The sequence below is a fragment of the Miscanthus floridulus genome, chromosome 3 (genome assembly GCF_019320115.1).
Source record: "Miscanthus floridulus cultivar M001 chromosome 3, ASM1932011v1, whole genome shotgun sequence".
Classification (NCBI taxonomy): Eukaryota; Viridiplantae; Streptophyta; class Magnoliopsida; order Poales; family Poaceae; genus Miscanthus; species Miscanthus floridulus.
The window spans coordinates 19,698,576-19,715,149 of NC_089582.1; the positions used below are offsets into that span (position 1 = coordinate 19,698,576).

The window sequence follows — 16,574 nt, forward strand, 5'->3', positions numbered from 1 at the left end:
TAGTGGTGTGGTTGTGGTGGTGGCGTGGTGGTGGTGATGGTGGTGTGGTGGTGGTGGTGGTGTCGTGTGGTTGGTGGTGGTGGTGGTGGTGGTGTGGTCGTGGTGGTAAAAAGTACATATAGTGCTTGGTTATCTATTTATGTTGTCTAACACGTTCTGCATCTTCTTTGTTTGTGCAGCGTCAGTCGGCGGCGTCGAACAACCCTAACCTTCTCCTCGTCAACTCCCCAGGATCGCACGCGGTGCCTTCTCAGCCTGGACCGTCGCCGTGACCAGTTTGGCACCTCCTATGCCTCTTTGTTTATGTTGCTTGTCGAACTTTACACTTGTGGTTGTCTATGTGTCGAGATTTGTTTGTGACTTCGAACTTCGAGACTTCTATGTGATGTGGATGTGAATTATGTGATGTGGATGTGGTTATTGATATGTGGATGTGCTTATTGTGATGTGGATGTCATATATATGTTTATTTATTGACTAGAAATGCAAAAAACAAAAAAAATTAAAACTGGTTGTGGCTTTGCCGAGGGCTATGGTCATGCCCTCGGCAAAGTTGGGAATTCTGGAACACACAGAATCCCAGCTTTGCCGAGCGCATGACCATAGCTCTCGGCAAAGAGGAAGCCTTTGCCGACAGCTGAGCCATAGCTCTCGGCAAAAAAATGTCTAAAAAAAATTGTCAATATTCTTTGCCGAGAGCTTTTCTGACAGACGCTCGGCAAAGTTTTTTGGAAAAAAATTCAGAAATTCTTTGCCGAGAGCTTGCTAAGGCTCTCGGCAAAGCCCAACTTTACCATGACCTCTCGCCGTCACGGCGAAATTTTTTGCCGACGGCCGGCTAACCCTCAGCAAATCTTTTGCCGAGAGCCCGAGATGCAGCTCTCGGCAAAGTAGCCTTTGCCGTGAGATACTGTGCCGACCAGCCTTTGCCGAGAGCAACTCTCGGCAAAGCCTTTGCCGAGGGCAAAGGCTTCTTTGCCGAGCGTATCCGGCCCTCGGCAAAGAACCTCGTTCCAGTTGTGCATACCATCGGCCCCATCTCTACAGAGTACCACTATCGCAGGCAGTGCTTCTCTAATTTGCTGCTCAAGCAAAACGACACCAACTATGATTATAGCCCTGTTTGCTTCTCTTATAATCCGTCTTATTTAGCTTGTTTTTTTTTCAGCCGGAACAGTGTTTTTCTCTCACAATAAATCAGCCGGAAGTGTTTCGACTTGTTTTTTCAGCGAAGCGAATGGAGCCTACATGAGGCTGCTGCAATAATTACTAGTTTACCACAATGCATGAACTAGGCAAGGTTTGAAACAGCGATTAGTGATTTGAAGAAGTACTCTGTGATGGGAAGATGATCATACCAAGGGCAATGTAATCAACCAGATCTTTCTGATCCAACCAGAAGGGGATCTAGCATATAGGACACAAAGGTTTGAGGGGATCAGATCAGAACCTGTCTATTTGTAGATATGGTGGATGCGGAGTGGATTGCCCTGCGGATGGCCTTGGCAAGTTGTCGCCGCCACATCTCCCAATCACGGCCTGCAGTGCAGATTGGGTCCGCTGCTGCTCGTATGTCCGGTGAGGCTGTGATGCTGGCCGCACTTGCCGGCGGGTGGCGGTGGCTGTGTGCCGGGGCAGCTGCCACGGCTCCGCATGCAAGGTAGGGGCGAACAAAGCTGTGACCTAAATAAATGATGGGGATAGGGAACTAGCGAACTGCCGTGGCTAGGAGCCTAGGACTACGGAATATAATGACCGCTTAGCCGCAGGGCGGCGTGGGAAGTGGAGGAGGTTGGGAAGATCTGCGACGCATTTTGGTATCGTTAGAGCAAGTATAATAGCAGGGGAGGTGGAGGAGAGAGGGGAGGAGAGAGAGGAGAAGCGAGCTGTAAACTTACAGTCGGCTTGGGCATAAGAACCAAGAAAGTCTGTGAGAGAGACAAGTGGGTCATGTATTAACTGTAAAGAGCCAACTGCTATATGAGTGAGCTGAGAGAAGGCTGTAAGGAACCTTATAGCCAGCAAGCCGGCTGTATTATTAACCTTGCTCTTAAAAGACATATGTTGTGATACGGGGGTTTGGGTTGTAGTGCTTAAACTTTTCAGCAGTATCTTTTGAGCGAAATAATAATATTTTTCTCTCGTAACAAATCAGCATCCGCATCAGCCGTTTTTTCAGCGATCGATCGTCTTCTTCAGACGAATCAGATCTCCATCTCCGTCTCCCCCGTCGCGGTCGCAAGGAAGCATCGCATGTGTTGGCACGTACCGGACCTGCCCAATCATTCATGCAGTCAGACATAACACGTCTGTATGTAGGTTGCGCAATGATCCCAGTCCTTGTCCAGGCTAATGCTCTCGTCCTCCTACCGTAAAACATGCGACGCTAGCATGGCTGCTCTAACGGTTCATCGCTAAATTTCGGGGTGTTGGCTTTGGTCCGCGCACTATCAAATGTTTAGACACTAATTAGGAGTACTAATATAGACTAATTATATAAGTAATTGCAAAGATAAAGATTAATTTACGAGACGAATTTATTAAACCTAATTATTCTATGATTTGACAATGTGGTGCTACAATAAATATGTGTTAATGATGGATTAATTAGGCTTAATAAATTCGTCTCTCAAATTAGTCATCATTTATGTAATTAGTTTTATAATTAACTTATGTTTAATCTTTCTAATTAACATTCAAATGTCGGGACTCCCGCCTCGCATCGCATCGATGCAGTTCAGAGATGCCGATGCTGCTGCTGCCTCCATGCTCCATGCAGGGAGCGTATGAACTGAAAAGTCATTATTGGATTGTCAAGTAGGAGTACTACTTGCTGGCTTTTTACAGGAGCGTGCCTGAACGGCTGAATCGGTCACTCATTCAATGTCTCTTGATTTGGAGCAGTTTCAGTTTCTCATCAGCCAAGCCATGGATGGTCGAGTCACTTCACTTCCCATGGAAACGGGAGATTTTTCGACCGCCAATGTTCTGGCATCCGGCAACAACATGATCGGGCAGAAAAAAGTTGGTGACACTGACCAATCCACATCCACTTGTGTGTGTGTGATTGGTCGGCGTCACATCATTTGCATGCTTTTGTGCTGTCCAAACTCCACCCAACAGCTGGATATACACATATACACGTACTACTACTTTGTTAGAACAAAGCTATCGGCCATCAATCCAAATGATTTGCTCCTCTTAACTGCGTCGTGCTGCCTTTTGCAGTGGATTAACATTCAGATTACTGTCATTATTATTATTATTATTCCAACCCTGATTGCCGACGGATGGCAGTAAAGAAATACTACTCGTGGCAGTTCTGAATCATGCGTCTCAGCAAGTCTGAACTGAACTGAACTGAACCGAACCGAGAAAGCTTTTTCAGGAGCTCGCATTTTTCAGTGGATTAACATTCAGATTATTATTGTTGTTGTTATCTCCATCATTTGGGAGCATGAGTAGCATAGATTAACCAACCCTGATTGCGGAAGGATGACAGTAAAGAACTACAGTACTCGTGGCCGTTCTGAATCATGCGTCTCAGGAAGTCTGAACTGAACTGAACCGAAGAAAGCTTTTTCAGGAGCTCCGGGCAGGCAGCACTGTGTGGAAGGAAGGAGCCATTGATCGAACGCAGACGCACCACCAACCCTACTCATTGCTTGGTCGCATTCGATGCGTACATCAAAATTTAAATGGGGGTAAGACCTTGTTTGACTTCATATGTATTAGAGATAAAAAAAATACTGTAACTAATTTTATTCCAATCTACTTGAACACACATGGATTGAGGTATATACAAATGCAACCAAACAAACTCTAAGTTTGACAGGTCACCTTACTTGTATACTCCGTATTTCGGAAGCACTGAACCTACCCAGCCGTCCTGTCCTATCCTATCCTCCAATAATAAAACCCTATTCGCTTGAGCTACTTTTCAGTCATGGAACTTTTTTCTCTTACAACATTTCAGCATAAGCATCCAGTATAAGCCAAATTTCAGCATAAGCGACCATTCAGAAATTTGAACTGAAGGGAGGTCTCAGACATATATATCTTCTGAATTATGGCTTTTGGTGATAGCGAAATGAGTGATGCTAATTTCATACTACTAGTGCCTTAAGATTGGCATAAGAAGAATCTTTGCTTTGGATTCTTGTTGAATCCACCAGCTAGCGCATATTGATGCAGCATGACTGAATCTGAATGTACAGAAACGTTTCTTCAGACAGGGGGCACTCCACAGTGGCAAAACTGAATGCCAGTCAAAATGTTCACTAGCAGTAGTAGTGCTCTGGTCTGGAACAAACATTGAATCCAATCCGATCCAAAGTGGACCAGGCCCCGAAATCTCATGAATTGGGCCCTGTACGGTGCCTCATGCAATGCAATGCAATCCTCCTGCCATTGCATTGCATGAGCCCACATGCAGGGAAGGGAAGCCTGCCTTCAGTGTACTTGCTATTCCCATGGGCCATGAGCAGCAGCTGGCTGCTGAACCAAACCAACCGATGCTCCTGGTTCATGGATGGTCCAGGGCTCCAGGCAACAGCTTGCGCTTTGGATTCTATCCTTGCATTTCTGAATGAACGAGTCCACAGTGTGTGTAATCCTGCACAGTGCTGCTGCACTGCATACAGCCTTCAGAGCTGGGTGCTGACTGCTGAGCAGAGCAGTTGGCATAACTGAATGAATGCAGGTCAACATGTTAGGACTCTGCATTAGAAATAGAAACTCATTGCGGTGTCGGAGCGGCACTGCTGCAGCTTCAGGGGAGAGAGAGAGAGAGAGAGAGGCTGCAATATTGTGAGGTTCAAAACTGTGCATGCAGGGAAAGGGAAGCCTTCAGTGTAGCCCATGGGCCATGAGCTAACTGAACCAACCGATGTTCCTGGTTCGTTTGAGGTCTTGCGCTTTGGATTCTGAATGAATGAGTCCACAGTGTAGGCTGCTGCTGCACTGCATACAACCTTTCAGAACCGGGTGCTGAGCAGTTGGCGTAACTGAATGAATGCAGGTCAACATGTTAGGAGTCTGCATTAGAAACTCTTTATTTGCGGTGTCGGCACGGAATCTCAACATGTTAGGATTGTGGAACACATTGATCCCAATCCCATACGTACACAAATGAACCTCCCTCCCATTCTTACATTGAGGTCTAGTAATCAGTATCGTCGTCTTATGGTGACGAACTGACGGTGTCAACTGTCAAGTGAGAGTTATTTATTTATTTACTATTTATTTGAGGGTCAAGTGCCTCTGCACTCTGCAGTCTGCACTGCAACGGATTCAGGCGAGAGAGAAAGGACCTGCTCGCAATATTCTGAGGCCCAAAACTGTGCATGTCCTTAATTAGCACTTTAGCAGAGGCCCAGTGCTGTACAATACGGAGTGTAGTACCTGGTATTTCAGTCAAGGCCTCATGGGCCTGCTCAGACTATAGTCTCTGAAAAGCAGCAGGCTGCTGCTTCAGATTCCTCGAAACAGATAAACATTTGCCATTGCCAGTCACCAGAATTTAGCAATCTCAAGTCAGAACAGGGCGAAACCTACCCCTGAGAAGGGTGGTGGTTGGGGACTCGAGACTCGTGAGCTTGAGACTGACCAAAAAAGGCAAGTGCAGTCGTGCAGAGGTGGACATCGTGCACACACACATACTTTACACTCCTTTCAGCACGTTTCCAGATTCACATGATCCCATATCCCACTTGCCATCTTGCCGACGACGTTTGGTAAATTGGTAGTCATCGTCTCATCGTCGTCCTCAGAAGGTCACATGCACAGACACATGCGGTGTCCGTCCATGCGTTTGCTGAATTCTGTCTGAATCAGACACGCATAATAAATGAATTAAAACAGATAGTACATGAGATTATTAACTTTAGTGCTGCTAGGTCCCTACTTATATTATCTGTCAGACACTTCAACTGAGTGCGTCTGAATCTGAATCTGAATATATTATTGCTCCTTTGACCATTCCATCTCTTGGGCCAACTACAGCTAGGCGTGGATACATAAGATGAGGTTTGCAGAGCACTAACCTGGATTATATTAGTTGGAGCTGACTTGGCAAGATTCACTTGAGCGATTCCATGTTTGTTTGTCGTCGAAGCCTGTGTGTCCCGCATTTCAAACTACACTTTGAGATTTGACCGGACGTCCGGACAGCAGGTGCCTGGTTAATTAATTCCACTTGTGCTTCTTCTCATTCAAAAAAGTCGATCCGTTCCTCCCGTTCTTCTAAAGGATTGCAGATAATAATGCCACACAATGACTTAGTACTTTAGTAGGGTAAATAATACAGTGCACTTGCTGAGAAGTTGGATTCGACTGATGTGAGCCCGATTGCACTGCGTGCGCAGCAAAGTTTCTGACGAAATGCATGCTGATAAAACGATGCTGCTCATCGATCTGCTGGTCACGAGTGGAAGTATAAGCACGATCGATGCAGGGTTGAGTTTTCACCTCGTGGGCCGTGGCTTAATTAATCTTCCTGTGCGATGCTGCGTCATGAATGTCGCAGATCTGTCTGGAAAGTAAATAGCAGCTGCCAGCTGATGACATGGTTTATGCTTGCCATAATGTTTGTTTGACACATGGTAACAGTTACTATATGTACAATTGGAAAGGTCTGAAATCAGAGCTGGAAAGATATGAATAATAGTAAGGGGGAAAATGAAATTGAACAAAGAGCAAAAATTTAATGGAAGAAAAAAGGCTGTACAATGGAAAAGGTTTGAAATTAGAGCTGGAAAGATATGAATAATAGTAAGGGGGAAATGAAATTGAACAAAGAGGAAAAATTTAATGGAATAAAAAAGGCTGAAAAATGAAAAAAAAGAGCAAAAATTATGCTTTCGTTGAGAGTCGAACTCAAGACCTCCCGCTTACTAAACGGGTGCTCTAACCAACTGAGCTACGAAAGCTTGCTGCTTGTCTCTTTCGTTTCTCATTTTACATAGAAAACAGTAAGTAAACATGTTGGCAGACAAGAACAGGCATCTAAATAAACTATATAAGTAGATATGATTGTGGCCTCTCCTACTGTTCTGGTAGAAACAAAACATTTGGTTCCTACATCGGTACATCCTTCATGTTACACACACATATATATACTCCGATGCTTTGTGATCAATCTGATGTTTGAGTCCTTGACATCTCTACATGGTCAATGTGGTGCATAGAGGGAGCGTACAAACCGCTTAAAAATTGTCTATTTGCAGGTTCACGGTCAATCCCACTTGCCTCTAGAGTGGCGTGTATTATAGAGCCTATATTACGCTGTCGGATGGTTGTCATTGACTCGAATCGAAACTTAAGTTGAACTAGCTAGACAACTCACTGCTACAGAAAAAATTAACAGAGGCGTTTCTTTTGGGCTCGGAGGCGGGTGGGCTGGTTGTCCGTCTCCATTATTCGGTGGCCGGCAGCCTGCTCAGTAACTGTCTCGGTTAATCATTAGTGGAGGTGGGCAACCTAAAGTGCCCGTCTCAGTTAATATAGATTAACCGAGGCGGTCATCCTAACGCAATCACCTTGGTAAATCATTAACCAAGACGGGCATTCTAAAGTAACTGCCTCGGTAAATCAGGCCCAGCATGCTACCATCTCCAATATATAAACGAAATCAGAAAGCCTAGAGACTCCACTCTCCCTCCTCTCCTCACTCCACTCTCTAGAGCGATGGCGCCTGAGCGACGGCGCCTCCCCCGAGCAACTCTGTCCCTCTCCCCCAGTGACGGTTCACAGGACCACGCCCTTCTCCCTTCCCTGCACCCCCTCTCTCCCACCTGACCACGCCCTCCCACCTGACCACGCCCCTCCCTCTCCCCCAACGGCGGTGGGGCATCCTCCCTGTGGCGCCCGGAGCCCGGATCCTCCTCCAGCGACGAGGCGGCGCACGGATCCAGCTCCCTCTTCTCCCTCCCGGACCGACGGCAGCGGTGCATGGGGAGAATGAATTCGGCGGCGGCGAGGCCAGATCCGGCTCAGCTGCCTCTTCTCCCTCCCCGAGCGACGCGGATCCAGCGGTAGCGGCGTGTGGGGGAGGCCAGATCCGGCGGTGGCTCCCTCTTCTCCCTCCCGAACGGCGCGGATCCGGGTGTGGCTTGACGATGGAGCACGCGCCCCGGCGACGGATCGAGCGACGACGGCGACGGCCCGTGGATGGGCTCGCTGGGCTTGACCAAGGGTTTTCCTTTTTTTTAATGTTTTTTATTTGATTGATTCACCGAGGCGGGCGATCAACCGCCTCGGTTAAGTCTGAATTTACCATGACCTGTCGGCGGAGGCGGTTGGCATGCTCGCCTCGGTTAAGCCTTTTTGCCCGTCTCGGTTAAGATTCCTGTAGAAGTGACTTCAAATCACTAACTCGAGATGATCGAGGCAGAAAGTAACAAAAACTGTGATCCATAGTTATCCATATGGTAGGCCTGTCCACTCTCCACGAACAACGTACGTGGCGATGTGTGCAACATGCATATGGATGGTATGGGATTATATGGTCATGCATGCATGCATATGGTCGTTGACAAATTCAAGCAAGAAGCTACACGTACAATGCAATGCAATGCAAATTCCTCCTCGAGCCACACGCCCTGTCGGCCGGCATGATCGAATCACCTACCCCATCCACTACTACGGTAGCAGCAGTATGTAGATAGAATTAGCAAGCATATATGCTAGCTGCCTCCGTTCATGCTCCGTTGGCTTCTGGTCGGCGCCAAGGGCCAGAAGAGTGGTGGGTGGTTGGAGCGTCCATGAGCCAGATTAAACAATGCATGCAACAAACAAAGGCATGCATGCTCCACTAGTGCATGTTTTGGCAATGTAATAACCTACTAACATACATATACACGAGATGTAGCTAGATGATAACCATGCATATGCATATGCACATTGTATGGTCTCCAGGACAGACAAGAAGAAGAAGACCTTTTTTTCTTGGCCACAAAGACAGACGAGGCTGCAGCAGCTAGCAGGCACGGCACGGCACAGCACTGCTACTGCCGGGAAACCTTTCCATTTTGTGCTTGCACATGCCTTGACAGGGACGACGCCGATGCCAACGCAATCCATGCGTGGCTATCGATACGGCCCGTCTCAGAGACCTGCAGACTATGCGGCGTGTGCACTAGTAGACGGTTTAATTTGTGCACGCGTATAGATACCGAGAGTCAACTTTGGAGAGCGACGTACAGGGCGTGCTAGCTGGCAGTCGTACAGCCCGTCGAGCCCATCAAGCCCGCCGAGCTCCACCATATATGCCGTCCACCCTGCAGCCGTTGCACACACCGTCGAAGCTGGAAGCTAACGCCATAAGTCGGGGGACCGGCCTGCCTCGACGTTGACTGCTTGTTAGATCCCGCCACCTTCGTCGTTGGGGTAGAATGCAACCATGAGCGGCTCGCCCTGTGCTCGCGCGTTCCCATCGTCACATATGCATCTGCACTTAGTTTGGCCACGGCGCCCGGCTGTTGGGATTAGTGTACTGTGTACATGATGGAGGCTTTGATGATTGGGTTCATCTTCTTGCCATCTATTTTATTTGTTATCCTTCTTGACTTGCTTGCAATATATTTAAAGGACTTGGAGTGTTGTTGTTGACACTTGAAGCAAGTCATGTGGTTCCTCCTCCTCCAAGTTTATTCACCATGTTCTCATGGTTATCTTGGGGGAGTTGGACACCATTCATGGTTTACATGCACTTGAAGTTGTCCACTTCCTCCTTGAGCCTCTCCACCACTTGCATGAGCTTGTCATTCTCCTCTGCATGATGTCATCACATCACTAGTAGAGAACAGAGCTTTACTCCCGGTGGGGAACCCCCTCTAGTCCTGGTTCCCCACCCGGGAGCAAACATCTGGGACTAAAGGGGGGTCCTTTAGTCTCGGGTCAGGAACCGGGACTAAAGGAGGACCTTTAGTCCCGGTTCATATTACCAACTGGGACTAAAGGTGCCTCCTGACATGCCACGATGGCCGGCACCTTTAGTCCCGGTTGGTAATACGAACCGGGACTAAAGGTTTTTTTTTTCCTTTTTTTCTTTTCTTTTCATTTTATTGTTTTCTTTTTAAAATAGGTTTTTGAAGTCGTATTGTACGCTGCTAATTATACATTTATACACGCGTATAGTATGTTTCGGTTCAAGCACAATGAACGTATTAAATCACACAATTCAAGCATAGAAAAAAATATATATATATGCATGCATGCATCATATATATATTTACATGCATGCATGCATATGTGTATTTTACATTATATTATTTCATGTGCATATATTACAAAAAGATTGCATTACAGTTGTTGTGATATAACAAGTTTCCTCTCATCCTCTAGCTTGGCTTCCATGGCAGTGTTGGGTCGAAGTAGAACTCTCCCTTGGAATCGATGACCTGCTCATTAAAAAATCCGGCTATAGACTCTTGAATTGCTTTGATTTGGTCTTGCCGTATGACCTTTTCCTCCAACCATCGAGTCTACAGGTTTGAATTAAAGAAAAATAAATTAATATATGTACATATATATATATATATATATATATAAAGACATAGTAACATAATCAATAATAATAATTAAATGAATATATAGTGTATTTTTAACGTACTTTGAGTCTCTCTGTAGGAGTTCTTTGGGAGACCACCTTGATAAATTTGCAAACATAGTAACCACAGTAGTTATTCCCCTGTTCCTGCCTCAGACATCACTTTACGAGAAAAAGATTTGTCATCCAATCTGGTGATCCGGTGAAAGCTATATGTCTAATTAATAAAGATGATGCGATTTAGGAGACTTACTTTCAAAGGGATTACATTCAGTGGCGCTTTGCATTTTCCCATGTGTTGCTTCTCAATAAAGGTTTTCCAAACACTGCCCAATAAAAAATTTGCCATGTCATCAGATATAGTTAATCGTCATGTTTGTGTGTATATATAGTTGCTACAGATACCGAAATTACCTTTGGATAATATCTATCATATCTTGGTAGTCTTGTTGTGGTTTTCTCATCGAGTCATATATTATCAAGTGACTTTTCACCAGATCGATGTCCATCAATATTCAGTGATTGCTGCATGTGTTTATAGGATATAACGCATAACACTCATTAATTAACTAGAATCAACATATGAGCCATTAAGGATGATTGACATTATTAACACTCACTTGAAGTTGTAGGGAAAGAGTATATCCTTCTTGTGGCGTTGGTTCACTAAGAGATCATGAGGTTACTCTCTGACTCAGACTTCCAATTAGTTTTTGGAGTAACTAGGTCTTTGAATACTATATGGGGATCAACAAAACCAATTTCATTGCAGTCTTCCTTTCTGAGCTCTGTCATTGTAAATCTGCATATATATAGTACTTGTTAGGATAATTTATATGTATATACACACATATGATGAGTTTAATAATAGATCGAAAGAATTATTACTTACAAGCAATAGCAGCTAATGATAACTTTATCCAGAGAGGTCAGGTGGCATAGTTGATGAAATTCTGCAAAGTCAACATACATAACATCATCGCCACGGAACCAATGTTCGTCTCTAATTCTGACACCAACGCAGAAGTCTCCACCGGTAGACGCCTGCATGTACCACTTGTTTAGCAGGTACATTTGCGTCCCCAGATCAGATAAGGCTTGAGGATTGTATAGACTCTGGCCTAGTACAAATTTTTTCTTCCAAATATCAACCTCCGCCGTACTCTCAATGTTTCCATCACCAAACATCTGGTAAAGGTCGAGACCAGTCTCATCAATAAATTCACCAAGGTGATCCAAATCAACATCCGGAGGTATGTTTGCCTGATGTATTAATCCTAAATTCGAACCATATTAATTACCAACAACTAGCGGGGGGACTGATTGGTGCGCTTGTTGTCTGAGTTGGGCAACTCCTTTCCCTGCCCGCTTCTTTTTCTGTGCCGCCTCAATTGACTTGGTGAGAGTGCGGTCATAGTCCGATAACGTTGATTTAGATGGCTTACGAGATTCCCGCTGTTGTTGCTGGTAAGAAGCCACCCTTTTTCTTAGAATATCTAGAGCTACGAAGAAGTACGGTTTCTCCGGGTTTCTTCTTGCTTCTTGATTCTTTTTAAGTTTGTCATAGAATCTAGACATATCTTTTTTATATGCATCAGTTCCTTCTTCCTTCTCTTCAGATATTATTTTGGAATAGCCCTTGGTTTCACGGTGGCTTTCTTTGCCGGTAGGGACTGGTTCTTCGTTTGCGGGGCTGGCCTCTTGCTAGGCTTCTTGGTAGGAGGGGGCGGGGGAGGCATTGGAGACCTCCTTGGAGGTGTTGGCAGTGGCGTTGGAGACCTCCTTGGAGGTGGCGGCTGCGGCGTTGGAGACCTCCTTAGAGATGGTGTGGATGCAGCCTCGCCTTCCAACACAATGTCATCGTACAGAGCACTATGATGATCTGGCGATTGAACAATTGGATTTAGGTTGGGGGAGGATCTGCTACAAAAAAAGGAATGACATATTATTATGAGCAGATTGTTAATTATTTAAGCCAATACAAATTAATGATGTAGTGTTTTCATCCGCACGTACCTATGGTGAGGTAGTTCAGGAGGAGGTGGAGCCGACATCCCTGGAATGATGATGTAGCGCTTGCGCCATAGAATGAATGTCTTCTCCGCTTCTCCTAGAGTCTTCTCGCCATCACCTCCAGGAATGTCAAGAGGCAAATCACTAAAACCTTTTTCATCTTTATCTACCGAGATGGTAGCATATCCTTCTTGGATTATATTCCCATGAATCCTTGGTGTCTTGGTTCGATCGATAGGATTAACAAGACCGATAGCCACCTTGATTGTGGAATTCCCCTTCGGAATGTGTAGCTCACACGTTGTACAAGGTTCAGTGACGTCATCCACAGGGAAGCGCAGTCCTGTGTCCCCTTGATTTGGTATCTCCGTGGAAGCGCAGCTGCTTTTCAACTGAACAGATTGGCTAATGTTGATTCCTGGCTCTGATGCCTGCTTGCTTGCACTCACTGCTATTTGCACTTGCCTTCTGATTTCCTCCTGTATTCTCGCTTCAAGGTTTTTTCCCGCTCCTGTGCTTCACGCACCGCTTCCTCCAACCTCTGGAGCCGCTGTGCCTCTTCTTCCTTCTTTCTCTGGCGGCTTCTGTAGGAAGGTCTGTCCTGAGGGAATCCATGCTCCCACGAGACACTTTCTTTGCCTCTAGTTTGGCCACCATGTTCAATAGTCCCGATGGCGTATGTCAGCTCATCCTTCTCTCTGTTGGGCCTGAACGCACCACTAGCAGTAGCTCTCTAAGCATAAAACAATCTTTCTACTGCTTCTTGTAGTCTTGCGCCATAAACACACTTCCCTGTCTCCTGGTCCAGTGTTCCCCCATGAGCGAAAAACCAATTCTTTGCACGTTCTCCCCACTCGAGTGATTCTGGTCTGATACCCTTGGCAAGAAGGTCTGCTTCCATTTTGTTCCACTTCTTAATGGCAGTCGGGTAGCCACCTGATCCTAAGTTATGGTGGTATGTCTTCTATTGGGCATTACGTTGGTTCTTTATCACCTGACTCACACCCTCTTCTGAAGTCTTGTACTGTACAAACTCATCCCAATAGGGCCTCTGCTTTGAGATCGGGCCTGGGACAGTAAAATCTGGTGCTATGTTATTCTTGACATACGTCGTGTATAGATGTTTCTTCGAAGTCTGAAACTGGGTGGCCATCTTCTTCATTGCCCAATCCCTAACTCGCTCCTTCAATTCATCACCATCTATTATATCATCATAACCATCTGTTTGGAGCGTGAAATGTACCAAGACATATTTCCAAATTAACGTCTTGTCACGATCGGAGACAAAACTGATATGAGGAGCATTGGTCTTCTTCTTCCATTTGCGGGTACTGATCGGGAGCCGGTCCCATACAAGGTAACCATAGTGGTGCACAAATTTCATTTTATTCGCCCCCCGGTTCTCCTGTATCCACATTGAACTCCGAGATGATGAAGCGGCCCTCCAATGGCTTTTTGGGACCTCGAACATTTTTACTCTTTGTTGTAGTTGTTGATGTCGATCCAGAGGGCTACAAAACATAAACATTATTTTTAATATCATGAGCACACATAAGACATATGATAATATATATAGCTAATAATAAAAAATATATACTTGGCCAATATGTTGTTGCTCATTTTGTTCAAGATCTAAGTACTGACTCCCGTCATCTGCATCCTCTTGCACGTTATTTTTAGCACCATCATCACCGGCAACTTGAGTGCCAGTGTTGATCAAATTCATCATCAACTCCTCCTCATCCATGTTTCTCGGGTCGGCCATCTAGCTTAAAAAAAACCAATATATAGTACGTCAAATCTTTGCTTACATGCGTAAAATCTACGAACAATATGCATTATTAAATCTTGCCCCTCGATCACGGACGCAATTCGCCACACTAGGGCGAACCGCGTCGGTACTAGGGCGAATTAGGGCTATACATAAACGGCCGAGGGTGAATTGCGTTGGTGACTAGGGCGAACCACGTCGGTGACATCAACAGCGCGGTTCGCCCTGGTGTGATTGTTTAGCATTAACGATAACGATAATACGAATGTTGATCGACTAGGCCACGAGAGAGGGCGGTGTGACAAGAGTGGCGGTGCTCCACTCCGCCGTATATATGTCTGTACACATGGGTGAACGAGGGCGGCGGTGCTCCACCGTATACATAGAAACGCATGGGCGAACGAGGGTGGTGGTGCTCCTCGACATATATATACATGCATATGAATACAAATGACGTATATATATGTGTCGGCGCGGTGGTCGATGTGCTGACGACGACGACGTGAGGCGGGCTGGCGTGCTGACGACGACGACGTGAGGCGGGCTGGGGCGGTGTCAGTGCGTGATGTTGTGATCCTATGTACCATGTGAACCATGTAGTCATTCATCATATGAGAAAATTCTATGCTAATAATGTAAGTATAAGTCATTATGAAATGTAAGTATATGTGTCTTATTGCTAATATAACCATTACTATTTCTGAAATGATAAGAATTTATTTTCTTCTTCTACAGGCACAATACTTCGTCTCTGATGCTATGATATAAAGTTTGAAGATAGTCTTCTTGGAAAAAATATGTAATGCTCATATTACTTTAGCAACATTAATATATTATATCTGTATATTCAAAGTTCACAAATGAAGAAACGTTGAAGTTTTCCTTCATTTTTATATGATATTTGCGTATATAAAATCTAGGACATTTGTAATTTACTTTAGAACATCTATATTCGGTATCACAGCAAAATATAACATTTTTTGAAGTTTTCCGGCCACCGTCTGAGAATGTACAGAGAGACGAACTGATCACCTCGAGCTTGGCAGTGGAGGGCCTCGGACGCGCGTGGAGGAGGGCACGGTGGAGGGCCACGGGCATGCGCGGAGGAGGGCCACGGGCGCATGTAGAGGAGGGCCACGGGCGCGCGCGGTGGAGGCTGCACGAGGAAGAAGAGGGCGGTGGTGTTCAACGAGGAAGAAGAGGAGCGGATCGATCTACGCCAGGCGCTGGCGGTTATATACCAGAGAGATTTACTCCCGGTGCTAGCCACCAGCCGGGAGTAAAGGGTCTTTACTCCCGGTGCGAGTTACCAACCAGGAGTAAAGGTCCCTTTACTCCCGGTGCGTGTTACCAACCGGGAGTAAAGGTATACCTTTACTCCCGGTTGGTAACACGCACCGGGAGTAAAGGGTTTTTTTGGCGGGCCACAAAACTGCAGCCCACCTTTACTCCCGGGTGGGCTTCCCACCTGGGAGTAAAGGTGGCCTGCAGTTTCGTTTCCCGCCTGTTTTAAGCAATAGTCTTGTTAAATACAATAGAAATGCAATAGTTTTTGTTAAATACATAGTAAATTAAATAAAAGGCATAAAATTATTTTGTTAAAAATATGGATTTTCTTTTTCTTTATTGCACATAGGAAAAATCTATAACCTAACTTTTTTTATTTTTTGTTACAATTATAAAACATAATGTAACTAATATTTATTATTTCGTTAATGCAAAAATGTAGTGTTTAATTAAAATTATTAAAACTATTGGTTTTGGACAAGAAATTTGTTTTCACATCATTTTAACGTTAATATTTTAATTTTTCATCACTCAATATCCTAATTTACCTGTTTGAGAGAGAAATCCCACCAAATCAAACATTGATTTAATTTGAAACATGACATAATAAACATCTGAATTCACAATTATTACATAATATCTCAAACACACACTACATTAAATCACTATATCATCAAGTGGGCACAGCAGTGAACTTCTTCTTTACGTATGTCCCTTGGTTTTGATCGCATCGTAACCATGGAGTGTCCTCATCATTTACCAAGATGCTAGGGTCTTTGTTCACTTTGAAGGGCGGAATTCGGTCATCCTTTTCATAATCTTCTGACATGTCCGACTTGTCCTCAATTCCCACGATGACTCTTTTCCTTGAAAGAACTATGTGGCGCTTTAGCTCTTTGGTTGAGTCATTATCGTTTTCCCTCTTTTTGGTTTGGTAGACATATCATTGATATA

General features: G+C 45.1%; 1 non-coding gene across 1 annotated transcript; it reads right to left on the reverse strand.

Annotated features, from left to right (window-relative positions):
• Window positions 1-6,855: 6,855 nt before the first annotated feature.
• TRNAT-AGU (transfer RNA threonine (anticodon AGU)) lies at window positions 6,856-6,929 on the reverse strand. The gene has a single exon. It is a non-coding gene; the product is annotated as a tRNA-Thr (tRNA).
• Between the last annotated feature and the right edge of the window lie 9,645 nt (window positions 6,930-16,574).